The sequence below is a fragment of the Petromyzon marinus genome, unplaced genomic scaffold (genome assembly GCF_048934315.1).
Source record: "Petromyzon marinus isolate PM22_M1 ecotype Great Lakes invasive population unplaced genomic scaffold, UKy_Petmar_22M1.pri1.0 PM_G_Scaffold_36, whole genome shotgun sequence".
In the NCBI taxonomy this organism is placed as follows: domain Eukaryota; kingdom Metazoa; phylum Chordata; class Hyperoartia; order Petromyzontiformes; family Petromyzontidae; genus Petromyzon; species Petromyzon marinus.
The window spans coordinates 1028256-1042857 of record NW_027422939.1 but is presented as its reverse complement, the minus strand read 5'-3'; the positions used below and the strand labels follow the sequence as shown (position 1 = coordinate 1042857).

The window sequence follows — 14602 nt, the reverse complement described above, 5'->3', positions numbered from 1 at the left end:
GTGTCTGTGTGTGTGTGTCTGTCTGTGTATGTGTGTGTGTCTGTGTGTGTGTCTGTGTGTGTGTCTGTGTGTCTGTCTGTGTCTGTGTGTCTGTGTGTGTGTCTGTGTGTCTGTCTGTGTGTCTGTGTGTATGTCTGTGTGTCTGTGTGTGTGTCTGTGTGTGTGTCTGTGTGTCTGTGTATGTGTGTGTGTCTGTGTCTGTGTGTCTGTCTGTGTCTGTGTGTATGTGTCTGTCTGTGTGTCTGTGTGTGTGTCTGTGTGTGTGTGTCTGTCTGTGTGTGTCTGTGTGTGTGTCTGTCTGTGTGTGTGTCTGTCTGTCTGTGTGTCTGTGTGTGTGTCTGTGTGTCTGTCTGTGTGTCTGTGTGTATGTGTCTGTCTGTGTGTCTGTGTGTGTGTCTGTGTGTGTGTCTGTGTGTCTGTGTATGTGTGTGTGTCTGTGTGTGTGTCTGTGTGTGTGTCTGTGTGTGTGTCTGTCTGTGTCTGTGTGTATGTGTCTGTCTGTGTGTCTGTGTGTGTGTCTGTGTGTCTGTGTGTGTGTCTGTGTGTCTGTCTGTGTGTCTGTGTGTATGTGTCTGTCTGTGTGTCTGTGTGTGTGTCTGTGTGTGTGTCTGTGTGTCTGTGTATGTGACTGTGTGTGTGTGACTGTGTGTGTACTGTGTGTGGGGAGCGATAGTGTAGCGGTTAGCGCTACGCTGCGCTATGAACCTGGCGACCCGGGTTCGATTCCCGCTCACGGCCAACACCAGTGACGATTATCTGAACCGGTCCCGGGCCTCCCCTAGGTCGACTCAGCCTCAAATGAGTACCTGGTGCGGTGTGTAAACATCGCGACTGGGGAGACAAAGGCGGTCGGGCGTGGTGCTGGCCACCCACCCCCTCGTGTACCGTTCCGGCCTTCATAGGTGCTCGCTAACAGCACTTGCCCCTACAGTCTGTTAAGGCTATATGGGGGATCTTTGTCTTTGTGTGTCTGTGTGTGTGTCTGTGTGTCTGTGTATGTGTCTGTGTGAAGAGCGGTGGGACAGCGGTCAGTGCGCGCGCGCAAATAATTAATTAATTATTAATTATTGATCTATTCGGGGAACCATTGGCTTGTTGACACAAGGGCTTAGTAGGAGTTTTTAATTAACTCTGAGCAGCCGTCAGTCAAACCATTACGTCATCCGCGCGCGGTTGAAGCGCGAGTGGGGGGATGACGTCATTGACCCTCCCCCCCCCCCAAATGGCGGGTGGGGGGGAGGGCATCGGCCCCCACCTAATGGGGAGTGGCGAGTGGGGCATTAGCCCCCACTCACTCACCCATCCACTCACCCCCTCACTCACCCCCTCACCAACCCCCTCACTCACCCCTCACCAACCCCCCCCACTCACTCACCCATCCACTCACTCACCCCCTCACTAAACCCCTCACTCACCCACCCCCTCACTCACTCACCCCCTCACCAACCCCCTCACTCACTCACTCACCCCCTCACTCACTCACCCCCTCACTCACCCCCTCACTCATCCCCTCACCAACCCCCTCACTCACCCCCTCACTCACTCACCCCCTCACTAAACCCCTCACTCACCCACCCCCTCACTCACTCACCCCCTCACCCACCCCCTCACTCACCCCCTCACCAACCCCCTCACTCACTCACCCCTTCACCAACCCCCTCACTCACTCCCTCACTCACCCCCTCACCAACCCCCTCACTCACCCCCTCACCAACCCCCTCACTCACTCACCCACTCATCCCCTCACTCACCCCCTCACCAACCCCCTCACTCACTCACCCCCTCACCAACCCCCTCACTCACCTACCCCCTCACCCACTCACCCCCTCACTCATCCCCTCACCAACCCCCTCACTCACCCCCTCACTCACCCCCTCACTCACCCCCTCACCCACCCCCTCACTCACCCCCTCACCAACCCCCTCACTCACCCCCTCACTCACTCACCCCCTCACTCACCCCCTCACTCACTCACCCCTTCACCAACCCCCTCACCCCCTCACTCACCCCCTCACCAATCCCCTCACTCACTCACCCCCTCACCAACCCCCTTACTCACCCCCTCACTCACCCACCCCTCACTCACCCCCTCACTCACCCCCTCACCAATCCCCTCACTCACTCACCCCCTCACCAACCCCCTCACTCACCCCCTCACCAACCCCCTCAGTCACCCCCTCACTCACCCCCTCACTCACCCCCTCACCAACCCCCTCACTCACTCACCCCTTCACCAACCCCCTCGCTCACCCCCTCACTCACCCCCTCACCAACCCCCTCACTCACCCCCTCACTCACCCCCTCACCAACCCCCTCACTCACTCACCCCCTCATCCCCTCACTCACCCCCTCACCAACCCCCTCACTCACTCACCCCCTCACCAACCCCCTCACTCACCTACCCCCTCACCCCCTCACTCATCCCCTCACCAACCCCCTCACCAACCCCCTCACTCACTCACCCCCTCACCAACCCCCTTACTCCCCAAACTTTGGAAACCTCATTTGCCAGTAACAAAATGATAATTGGTTTTTTACCCTTTTATCTGGCAACAAAACTGACACCTTTTTTACAAGGAGTCATGTTTACATTGACCACAATACCTGCGGTCAGAATGCAAACAAAAAACAACAACTCTGATAATGTATGTGGCACTGTCCTTGAAATTGATTGGTCCACACCCGAGACAACTTTCTTTAGAGCCTCGTCTCATGTTGGTGTTGGACCAGAAGACGCCAAAAAGAAAGTTGTTTCGGTGTAAAAAAACAATTATCAAGTCCCACCTTGTTGTTGTTATTGTTGTTGTGGGCAGGTCGCTTCTGATAACAAGAGCGGTATAGCAGCTCAAGCGGGCTTGGCCTGGTGGAAAAAATAAAAACTGCTTGAATATTTACAATAAAACAAAGTTACAAAGTGGCGAGCCGGGTGAAGACAAATTAAACTTAAGCGAGATAATTAAAGTAAACGCAATCAGGCGAGGGCAGGAGGCAAGGCCCCGCGTGGCTAGGCCCTGCGTTGTAAAGTTCCAACCTGGACATCGATTCCCATGCTCGCTGCTACTCAACTGACATCCCTACGAGAGAGGCTCTACCTTGGTAAACAACAACAACCACCACAACCGCCACACCACAATCGCAATGAGAAGTTCTCACCTCGGATTTCAGTGCAGTGTTACCTCGTGACGTCACGCGGCAGCAGGTGACGTGACGTCAGATCCGGGGAACGATACACGCTCCTCCCACAATGAGCGGGTCCGTAACTAAATAGTGAATAAATTATGTTAATATTACTTGTCCCATGTGTCGTGGACAATGATCTTGTCGGCTTTAACGAATAAATTATGTTAATGAGTTGCCGTCACTGGGCGTAGCTTTGCCCAAATAAGGATTGGCACTGGAACGCAATCGGCAGTGACACAAGCGGAGCTGACGTCACGCTCAAGAGCGCGGTGTAATACCTTGTTGACATGACGTCACTAGCGAGGTACACCTCCCCCTGGCGTTTCACGCCGATGAAGTAATGCTGAGTGGTGACGTCACAGAGCGGGATTGGAGTTTAAGTTGATTTAGATTCATTTTCATTGCTCCCTCCCTTGGGTGCGTGGGCTCAGCTACAACAACGTGGACATTATTGTGTGTACACTGTGTGTATATACTGTGTGTACACTGTGTGTGTGTACACAGTGTGTGTGTACACAGTGTGTGTACACTGTGTGTACACTGTGTGTGTACACTGTGTGTGTGTGTACACTGTGTGTGCACAGTGTGTACACTGTGTGTGTACACTGTGTGTGTACACAATGTGTGTGTGTGTACATGTGTGTGTGTACACAATGTGTGTGTACACTCTGTGTGTGTACACTGTGTGTTTACACTGTGTGTTTACACTGTGTGTGTACACTCTGTGTTTACACTGTGTGTGTGTGTACACTCTGTGTGTGTTTATACTGTGTGTTTACACTGTGTGTGTACACTGTGTGTGTGTACACTGTGTGTGTTTACACTGTGTGTGTACACTGTGTGTGTACACTCTATGTGTGTTTACACTGTGTGTGTGTACACTGTCTGTGTGTGTACACTGTGTCTGTGTACACTGTGTGTGTGTACACTGTGTGTGTACAGTGTGTGTGTGTACACTGTGTGTGTGTGTACACTGTGTCTGTGTACACTGTGTGTGTGTACACTGTGTTTACACTGTGTGTGTGTACACTGTGTGTGTACACTCTATGTGTGTTTACACTGTGTGTGTGTACACTGTCTGTGTACAGTGTGTGTGTGTGTACACTGTGTGTGTACACTGTGTCTGTGTACACTGTGTGTGTGTACACTGTGTGTGTACAGTGTGTGTGTGTACACTGTGTGTGTATACACTGTGTGTGTACACTGTGTGTGTGTACACTCTGTGAATGTACAATCTGTGTGTGTACACTGTGTGTGTGTACAATGTCTGTGTGTGTACACACACAGACACAACCTCTACCGTCAGCAGTGGATGGGTGTAGCGAGGTGCAATGCCCCCCCCCCCCCCATCTGTGTGATTAAAACACACAAACACCACTAGCCTATAATAATAATAAAGTGACCAAAAAGGACAAAGAGTACGTTTGACCTGTCAACTGATATAAATTCCACATTTATATGGCGTAGCCCAGTCTCTCCATTGGATGACTCCTGTTAACCTCACACAGAGTAGTACTCAATTTATTGAGCTCTGATGCCCAAACTGTATTTTGAAATTGCAACCTTTAAAACTGCGAGACAAACGTTTTAACCACATCACTTTCCAGCCAGATATCTCTGCCCAAGTTGGAGCACTCTACCAAATGAATCCAGTCATCTGAAATGAACGTTATTGTAACATGCATTCGGAATTCCTTTGGTCGCCCAAATGAGCCTCCGCACCTTGGCATGGATAGCGAGTCCTGCACTCACATCAGAAGCAATAACGTCCAGATATTTTATTTCAGCATGGCAGATTTTAAGCCACGTTGACTTGGGATAAACCTCCCCAGGTACTTGGTCCGATTGAAACTGTAAAAATAAAATTGTACCCTTAGGGGTTAGCGTAATGCATCAAAGCAGCACTCCCATCTCGCTGGGTTTGTACAAAATATCTGTGCTATACACCATACTACTTTACAGTAATATACTACTATACTTTAGCTGGAATGTAGCATGTTTATGGTAGAGTGGATTATTTGTAAATTTTGATTGAAAATCCAAAGTGTCTTCAGTTATAAGACTCCATCATTCTTCAAGCTGCATACCAATGTTGAACAAACATTTACATTGCTAAAGGACATTTGCAGATAATACATTATTAATGTTTGAGACAGAGGGACATGCCAATGCACGTGAATGTTTTTCAATAAAACATATCAAAACTATACAGTTGCAATGATATTAAAATTAAATCCAAGCAACATTACCATTTTCCCTGCTCCTTGAGTTTGTGCTCAACACTTTAACGTGTACAGGGCCATGGCGGTGTGGGGGCCGACGTCCACCCCACCGCCCTCGCTGGGCAGGTGGGGCGCGACGTCCGCCCCTTCCGCCGCCTCCTCCACTGCGTCGGTCGGCTCCCGCCGGGCCCCCGCCGACCGAGCGATCGGGCCCCCCGCGCTAGCGCCCTCTCCGAGGGACAGACTCGTGCTGCTGGCTCACGGCCGCACGGAGTAAACCCACGCACCCCCGCGCGCACCGCAGCCGTCCTTAACATGGGGCCCGAACGGTCTCGCACCTGCGGGCGATTATCTCAACGCGCGTCCGTGCACGCCGCGCGCCCACTACGGCTGACGCTGACGCAGCACGCGGCGGCCCACTCGGGTCCACGCCGACGAGCGATGATCTCAACGCGCGAGCTCCGGCCGCGGCTCCGCCCTCGCTCTCGCCGCGCATCTGCCCACACAGCCGCTCCGCACAGGGATCACACACGCACCACACCGATGCTCTCTTCTAACTTTTATTCGTGGCGCAAACCCCGCACCGCCCGGAGGGAATATTCTACGAGTGGAGCCTAGGCCTACCGCTACCCAAGTCCGCAAATGCTCGCAGGCCCCATCACGTACCTCGCGGCCGTGCTCACGGCGTCGCGCGGACGCCGTGAGAGTCGGAGGGACGAAGACGAAAGGGAACTTTGCCTATCGCCGCCTCGTAGCGGTGCTCGCCGGCGTCGCACGGATGCCGCGAGCGGATCGAGAAGGCGGGGAGCGTCGCGTGCGACTCGTCGCCGCCGACCCGGCGAACCTTCGCGCGCCCAAACAATTTGAAGCCAACTCAGGGGTGCCGCAATGTGACTTGCTCTGCGAGGGTCGGCCATTCTCCTGGCACCGGGAAACCGCGGGACTTTCATCCCAGAGACCCTTCGGATGAAAACCCGTCGTGACGGGCAAACCCCCGCCAGGACTCTACGTGTGCGCGCTGCAGGTGCGTGCTCGGTGTGGGGGGCCACGGGGGAGTCGAGGCGATGGCGGAGTTGCTCCGAGACCGTGGCACCACAACGGATCGGGAATTGCGTTTAAATCCGGCTCACGCAAAAGCACAAAAGGGGCGACCCAACGGGACCCGAAATCAAATCGATTCGCCGAGTCGACAAATGTGCATATTGCCCCGGGGATGGCAACTGACAGTCGAGTACGGAAAAGCGTGATGTGCACCGATTCTGTTTATGTGCGACACAACTTCACGCCACATGGTCCCACGGGGAAAGACGGTGGCATAAGTAAATACAAAAACGAACCAGTAAACCATTGGTGATTGATCAAAGCTATGAAGGTGATGATCCAGGAAAATTATATTATGATGCTGTGGTAAAAGGTAATAAGTTACTCTAAAGTGCATGGCCATGGGAACGTTGGTAATGATCAGGAAAATGCCCTAACAAAACAGGGAAGTCTGAAATATGTTGGCATGCAAATCAGCATATCAGATTAAATCCACAGAGGAGGGAAAGAAGGATCCCAAGCATGCGACACTCAGAACCAAAAGTGGCAGAGACTCGGCCGAGAGAGTGGAGAGAGAGAGAGGAAGAGACTTTTCAGGACTTTATTTCCACTAACAAAAATTAACAAAAAAACAATACAGAAAAAAAACACCTAAATTGAAAATCAATAAAACATCAAACTCTTAACAGCGGTATGTGCATGAAATACAAATGGCACCGGGATAGAGGCTGTGGAAACGAGGCGGTGCACGGACATCTCCGTGTGCAGCAAAGTTGTTCAAGGGTTTTTCAATTTTATAAAGAATCAAATGTTTTGACATCAGAATGCGATGTGCACAATATATATTTTTCTCCCCTACATTTTCAAAACGAAATGGCGTTGACATCTCAAACACATGAATTCGTTTTTTCTTCAAGGATTCTGTTGTCGTAGCTACGTATGCAGTCTGCAAGATTTTTACGTGGGCACGTGCAAATATTGTCTGTGTCCTAGACACTATATTTGTAAATTAATAAAAGTAGAATTTAAACATTAACACAATGTAGATTTGTATATTGTAGGGTAGAAATATATTTATCATAGCGATGATCTAATATTGGTTTAATACAATTTATATTTTTACTTAGAAGACTTTAGACATGCAATAGACTAAATATAATGCTTGTGTTTTTAAATAAATAATATATTTACCAGGATTAAAGTTGTGCGAAATATGTTATAAAATCTGAGGCTTGGAGAATTGCATGCTGGGAATTAAATTGAGACAGAAAGGGGTTAATGCATGCCTTGCAGAGCAAGCGCACGTTTCAGAGATCATTGACAAAACAGAATGCGATGTGAACAATATATATTTTTCTCCTCTACATTTTCAAAACGAAATGGCGTTGACATGTCAAACACCTGAATTAGTTTTTTCTTCAAGGATTCTGTTGTCGGCTTTCATTAAAGTGCAATGACAGGGTAACACCTGCTGACATCACAGGGTGACACCTGCTGACATCACAGGGTGACACCCGCTGACATCACAGGGTGACACCTGCTGACATCACAGGGTGACACCCGCTGACATCACAGGGTGACACCTGCTGACATCACAGGGTGACACCTGCTGACATCACAGGGTGATACCTGCTGACATCACAGGGTGACACCTGCTGACTTGACAGGGTAACACCTGCTGACATGACAGGGTGACACCCGCTGGCCTGGGAAGAGCTTCACGGGTACGGCCACAGAGGTAACAACCAATCAGGGAAGGAGGCGTATCTGGGGCAAAGGCAACAGGTGGGGCTAGCCGAGTTACTCCGGTAACCTGCTGGAAGGTTTCACGAGAGGGCGTGGCCGGAGGCGGGGCCTAGCCACGCCTCTGGCCACGCCCTCTCGTGTAACCTGCTCCAAAGGTTCCACGAGAGGGCGTGGCCGGAGGCGGAGCCTAGCCACGCCTGGGGGGATATAAGGGGGAGGGGACCCAGAGCTCAGGGCTCGTGCGTGGGGTCCCGGGTCCTGGCGTGTCACTGTTCGCCGGCATCTCTCTCCGTCGCCGTCACGCCGCCAGCCGGAATCATGGCCAAGAAGGGCCGGCATAGTCACGAGATGTTAACGTGGAAAGTCATTTGGTGAGACGTGCGTAGCGAGCGAGGTAGCGGCGCGTGGTCCGGTGAGAAGGAGCGAACGAGGACGCGTGCGGGGCGACGAGTCAAATGAGAGAGGCACACCTCCTCCTCCACCACCACCACCTCCTACTCTCTCTCTCTCTCCCCACACCTCCTCCTCCACGACCACCACCACCACCACCTCCTCCTCTCTCTCTCCCTGCACCTCCTGCGACCTTTCCCTGGCCCCTGCTCTCAACTCGCCCCTCCCTCGCCTCTTTTCCTCCCCCACCAACCCCTGCCGCCCACGGATATGACGGCTCCGCTATCTCGCGCCGTTGTTGCCGAGGATCGCTTTATAACGACGATGACGACGTTATAATGGGCACGGGCGATGTCTAATTAACATGCTAAGAGATGTCAGCATGGGCATTCAAAACACAAACACGTTTCAACTCTGGATTATACGAGTCCAGATATCCTCCCTGAATGCCCCCCCAAAACAGGAACCATTTAAGCCAGGAAAACATCATGGCACAAAGTGGGGATGACCCTGCTGAGGCTGCGGTGCCTCAAATATTGGAAGAAGTCACCCCCTGTGAGTGGCTGGCTGAGGTGCCATCTGTTGAGGAAGTACTGAAGGCGATCCGGAGTCTGAGACCAGGAAAGGCAGCGGGCAGAGATGATCTCCCAAGCAAAATGCTGAGGGAGGGCGGCGTTTGTGCACAGACTGCCCTATATGACATCATAACAACAGTCTGGACCACTGGATGGGTTCCGCAGGATTGGAAGGATGCCCTGGTGGTCCCCCTTTTCAAGAAAGGGGACCGCACAGACTGTAACAACTACAGGGGCATATCACTCCTCAGTGTGCCGGGAAAGGTCCTGGCGAGGATTATTCAACATCGCCTTGCCAGGCACGCTGAGGAGAGGCTTGCGGAGCCCCAATGTGGTTTCAGTAAAGGGCGGTCCTGCACAGATGCCATATTTTCTGTCCGTCTGCTACAGCAGAGGTGTAGGGAATTCCAACAAGACCTACATCTCTGCTTTATTGACCTGGTCAAGGCCTATGATACCATCAGTAGGCCTGGGCTCTGGGTTGTTCTTCGTGCTTTTGGAGTACCTGACCCTCTGCTCACGATCATTAAGGACCTTCATGATGGTGAGCGGGCCCGGGTAAAACTACGTGGCCGGGAGTCAGAGCCATTCCCTGTACACCTTGGGATGCGACAGGGATGTCCTCTGGCTCCCACATTATTTAACATCTATTTTGACAACGTAGTTCATGAAGCCTTCAATTGCTGTACCGGGGGAATCTCCATATGGTACAAATATAATGGGAGGCTGATCGTAGCCCGGGTGCGGTCAAGGGATGGCCTCTTATTGCTTAACCACGTTATATATGCTGATGATTTGGTAATAGCTGCTCATTCAGAGGAGGAGTTGGAGACGCTGCTGCTGAGACTGGAGCGTGCCACTAAGATATGAGGCCTTACCATCAGCCTCACCAAAACTAAGCACCTTCCTGGGTATTTTGTACCATCGGACACTCCACCCCCACAACTCCCAATCGGTGATGGGGCAGTTGTGGAGAGAATGGAGAGTTTCCCATACCTGGGCAGTGTGCTTATGACCGGCTCCAGTTTAACAGCAGGGGTCTCACTCCAAATCAGTCGAGCGGCAATATCTTTTTATCGGTTGCGTAACGCTGTGTGGAAGCTACCTGGTCTGTCGCTCCGCACTAAGCTTCAGGTCTTCTCGGCCACGGTCATTCCCTCCCTTCTCTACGCTTGCGAAACGTGGACCCCCGTAATGGAACATCTTCGCCGGTTAGAAACATTTAGGCTGGCCTGCCTACGATCCATCCTGGGTTTAACCAGACTGGAATGTGTGAGGAGCTCACAAATCCTTGAAAGATCTGGGCAAGGTCCCATTGGTGAGCTCCTCTGGCGGGCAAGGCTGCGATGGCTGGGTCATGTAGCCCGCATGCCCAGCCACCGCATGCGGAAACAGATTTTGCTCGGCCGGATCGAGGGGGCTAAACGGGCGCGGCACGGGCTAGAGAAGAGATGGAGTGATGTGGTACAGGAGGACGTGGAGCTGAGTGGACTTGCCGATGACTGGTACCAGCGGTGTCAAGATCGGCCTCTGTGGAGGAGGCTCGTGAAGGACGCTACTGGGCAGTTGGAGGTAGTCGCCCTCCAACAACAACGGAGGGCGGAGGAGCGACGCTCACAACGAGCGGAGCGCCGGGTGGCTAAAGCACAGCAGGTTGGCACAGTAGGGGGCACAGGTGGTGCATCAGCCAGTCATCTCAGTCAGTCGACCCATGGCACCTGGGTCTGCCCCACGTGGCCTCAAGGTGCACATGTCCTGGCACAAGGGTCGTGGTGACGTCACCGCCACTTAGTGGCGAATGACGGTTGTTGTCACTGTGTGTCTGTACACTGTGTGTGTGTCACTGTGTGTGTGTACACTGTGTGTGTGTCACTGTGTGTGTGAACACTGTGTGTATACAGTGTGTGTACCCTGTGTGTGTACACTGTGTGTGTGTACAGTGTGTGTACACTGTATGTGTACACTGTATGTGTGTACACTGTGTGTACACTGTGTGTGTTTACACTGTGTACACTGTGTGTGTACATTGTGTGTACACTGTGTAAAAACTGTGTGTATACACTGTGTGTGTACATTGTGTGGGTGTACATTGTGTGTACACTGTATGTGTACACTGTGTGTGTGTACATTGTGTGTGTGTACACTGTTTGTGTCCGCATTGAACCGAACCCCCGGCAAGGCCATCTACTTAATTACGAAAGAAAATTCACACGAAATGTCCTTTGCAATGAAGTCTTCCAGATGTAAATTGATACAAGCTTTTAATGAAGAAATTAAAATCATCTAATTCAAAACACAACACAATTCAAAGATGTTTAATTTTAAATCTTCAAAACGGAGCAAGGGGTACTTGCGTGAATGCGTCCTTCGTGTGCAAATGTTGTGACTTTCCTGGCCTGAAGGCCGTCAATGTGATGGACCATTAAATGGTGCACAGCGTCTCAACAACAGCAGTGGGGTTTGCTTCAACCGATGGTTACGAACATCCAGACGTCAATCAGCAAGGAGCACTTCTAGTCCTAGTTAGACAAAATCTACGTCAACACGTAAGAAAAAACTACAATTCGTGTTGTAGAGAATGTACCTCCTCCTATACGTGTAACTTTCAAGTGGTATGCCTTGTAACTGATGAATGATCCGAGCGTGCTCACTATTTCAAAGACAATGAGTTGCTCCAGAGGCAGACGCTTCGTGAAACACAAAAGTACCCTTTGACCTGTATCACAAGAACAACGGGTCTCACCTGAGTTCTCTGTACAGGTTACTTCCAAAAACACACACACACTTTGTCCTAACATCACTTATTCAATGTTTGACCCCCAGACAAAATGTTACATGCACACGCACAATCAGACAAGTATTCATTCTAAATTATTGACAGGCATTTTAACAAAATTGAATTACTGCAGTGAAATAGACTGCATCAGGTTACATCGTATTAACAATAAGCTATTTTTTTTAATATATGCGCCGTCTGCTTAACAGTGTATGTACAACGTACTATTGCCATTTTCACGCTGGCATCTCGGTCACAATTGATAACATTCCAAACATTACCTACAAAGTCACGTAGAAGGGAAATAATTAAAAAAACAATAAAATAAAATTCTCACGACGTTCGCAAGCAGCCGAAACGTCGTGAGAATTTTATTTTATGTTTCATTTTTATCTCATTATTTCCCTTCTACGTGGTGACTTTACCGAAAGAACCAAGAAGATGAATCCCTGCAGTCACGAAAGCTTTAAATCGAAAAATTACCTACAAACTACACAGCTAAGATGCCACATCAACCAACGCCCCCTACTGACAGGCTCTTGTTCACATGCAGGCCGGTGCAGGGCCACCACCTTGTACCACACAGGGGCAGCTGCTACTTGGGGATGCTCTTCGAGTGTTTGAGACGGGATACAAAACTCCGAGTTGCTGAGACAATCTTGATTTGAAGTTTGTGGCTGCAGGGATCCATACTCCTTGGTTCTTTCGGTAAAGTCACGTAGAGGCGATTAAGCAGGCACCATATAAATGCAATTGATAAAATGGTGAATGCTTGGGAGCTTATTGGCTCTCGCTCCTGGTTAGAGATCAACCCAACCCACAGGTCCACAAAGACTGGCCTCTCTTACTCTGCAGGTTGAACCTAGGAATTGAGTGTTCAACTTCACATTCTTGTCATTAAAGGCCTGTGACAAAGGTGCATCTATTGGGGCAACATCGTCTCTGGCTTACACATCTACCGGGTCTCCACTTGACTTTGTATTGTCTAGGAGCAAGTCCACCCACACCTCCACTTCCACAAACTGCTGGGAGTTGCCTCGCTCTGCCTCAGTCAGAATTATCCTGCTTCACGTTGCCTCCATCGATGTGAAGGTCCCATTTTGGAGTTGAATCTTCATCTTCACATTTCACCTTCACTTCTTCCATCTTCACCATCACTTCTTCACTCTTCACCATCACTTCTTCACATTTCACCATCACCTCTTCATATTTCACCTCGATAACTTTAAAAGTGTCCAAGCTGGGATTTTTTCCGGTTCGTGTTTCATGAGGGATGGGCTCATGGTGGCACTTTGACTATCACAAGCTGATTTCAGACTGCACTCCTTGTGGATCTTCTGATGCGTGTGCGTTCTCTGGTGTACTTGAAGATTTGATGAATGTGCAAACGCCTTCCTGCACAGAGTGCACTTGAAGGGTTTCTCTCCTGTGTGTGTTCTCTGGTGTATTACAAGATTAGACGAACATGCAAATGCCTTCCCACACACAGTGCACTTGAAGGGTTTCTCTCCCGTGTGTGTTCTCTGGTGTTTTTTAACAACAGATGAACATGCAAACGCTTTCCCACACACAGTGCACTTGCAGGGTTTCTCTCCTGTGTGAGTTCTCTGGTGCCGTGTCAAATTTCCAGTCCGATCCGTGCTGTATGCACACCGGTCGCATTGGAGCCTTGTTGTACCGAGCTGCTGTGCTGAGTGCATTTGCTCCATCAGACCAGCATCAGCTGCAGACAGAAAAAAATATCCACACCATCTACACGACAGTATCGAGGCACAGAGGAATGCATATATAGTCACATGTGACTTACACGTCTATACTTATTCATATATTCAGGATGTAGTAAAAACGTTTCCCAAATTCATCACAGGGCTGTTATGGCACACAATGAGAGGGCAAATGGTTAAAAACATGCCTGGAAGCCCTCGTATCTTCAAAATGAATGTTCACCAAAAACTCCGAGCACACAATTTCAGCTGTCTGGCTACAAAAGGAATATTTATGAGAGCTAAATTCAGCTGACATAGCAAAGGGTGTTGAAAACAAAACTATTTGTGTTAGGCAGAAATGCATGAATTAATGTTCAATCGCAACTTAGAGGTGTGAATCCAGGCTCGGATGTCCTTGAATGCTGCGGATGAACAGTTCCGACTTCAGCTGCATGTGTGTGCTGTGTTCACCTCCTGTTTCCATTCTTACAAAGAGTTCCAGAGGAAAACAAAAATAAACTACTGTTTTGATATAACCTCCGTGTGCAATAGAGTTAATAGACGTTACTGCAAACACAAACTTGACACTGTCACACACTGCCGTGAGTAAACAGGTGGTGGTGTGACCAGAACCATGCCTGGCCACCTTTATCTGCTCAGCATTAATTCTTCCTCACTCCACCAAGTAATGAATCGAGGATCAATCAACATAGCCGAGGCTATCCGTGTCTCTGTCTCTCTCTCCCCGTGGTGAAGGTGTTCCCCTCCACACATTCAGAGTCAACAGCGGCACGCGCTTAGCGTCTTTGACCGATAGATACATTGACACACGTATTGTTGGTTCTTTCAGTAAAGTCACGTAGATAGAAAATAAAAATAACAGATTAAATTCAATAAGATAAAGACCACTTGTGTTGAGATCGAAACGTCGTGGGTTTTTTGCTTCATTAAAAAAATACCTATTTT

General features: G+C 50.0%; 1 long non-coding RNA gene across 1 annotated transcript; it reads right to left on the bottom strand.

Moving 5' to 3' along the window:
* Positions 1-11387: 11387 nt before the first annotated feature.
* On the bottom strand, positions 11388-14118 carry LOC142915847 (uncharacterized). Its single transcript, XR_012936130.1, has 2 exons — positions 14022-14118; positions 11388-13653 (listed from the first exon to the last, which is right to left on the bottom strand). It is a non-coding gene; the product is annotated as an uncharacterized LOC142915847 (long non-coding RNA).
* Positions 14119-14602: the final 484 nt, after the last annotated feature.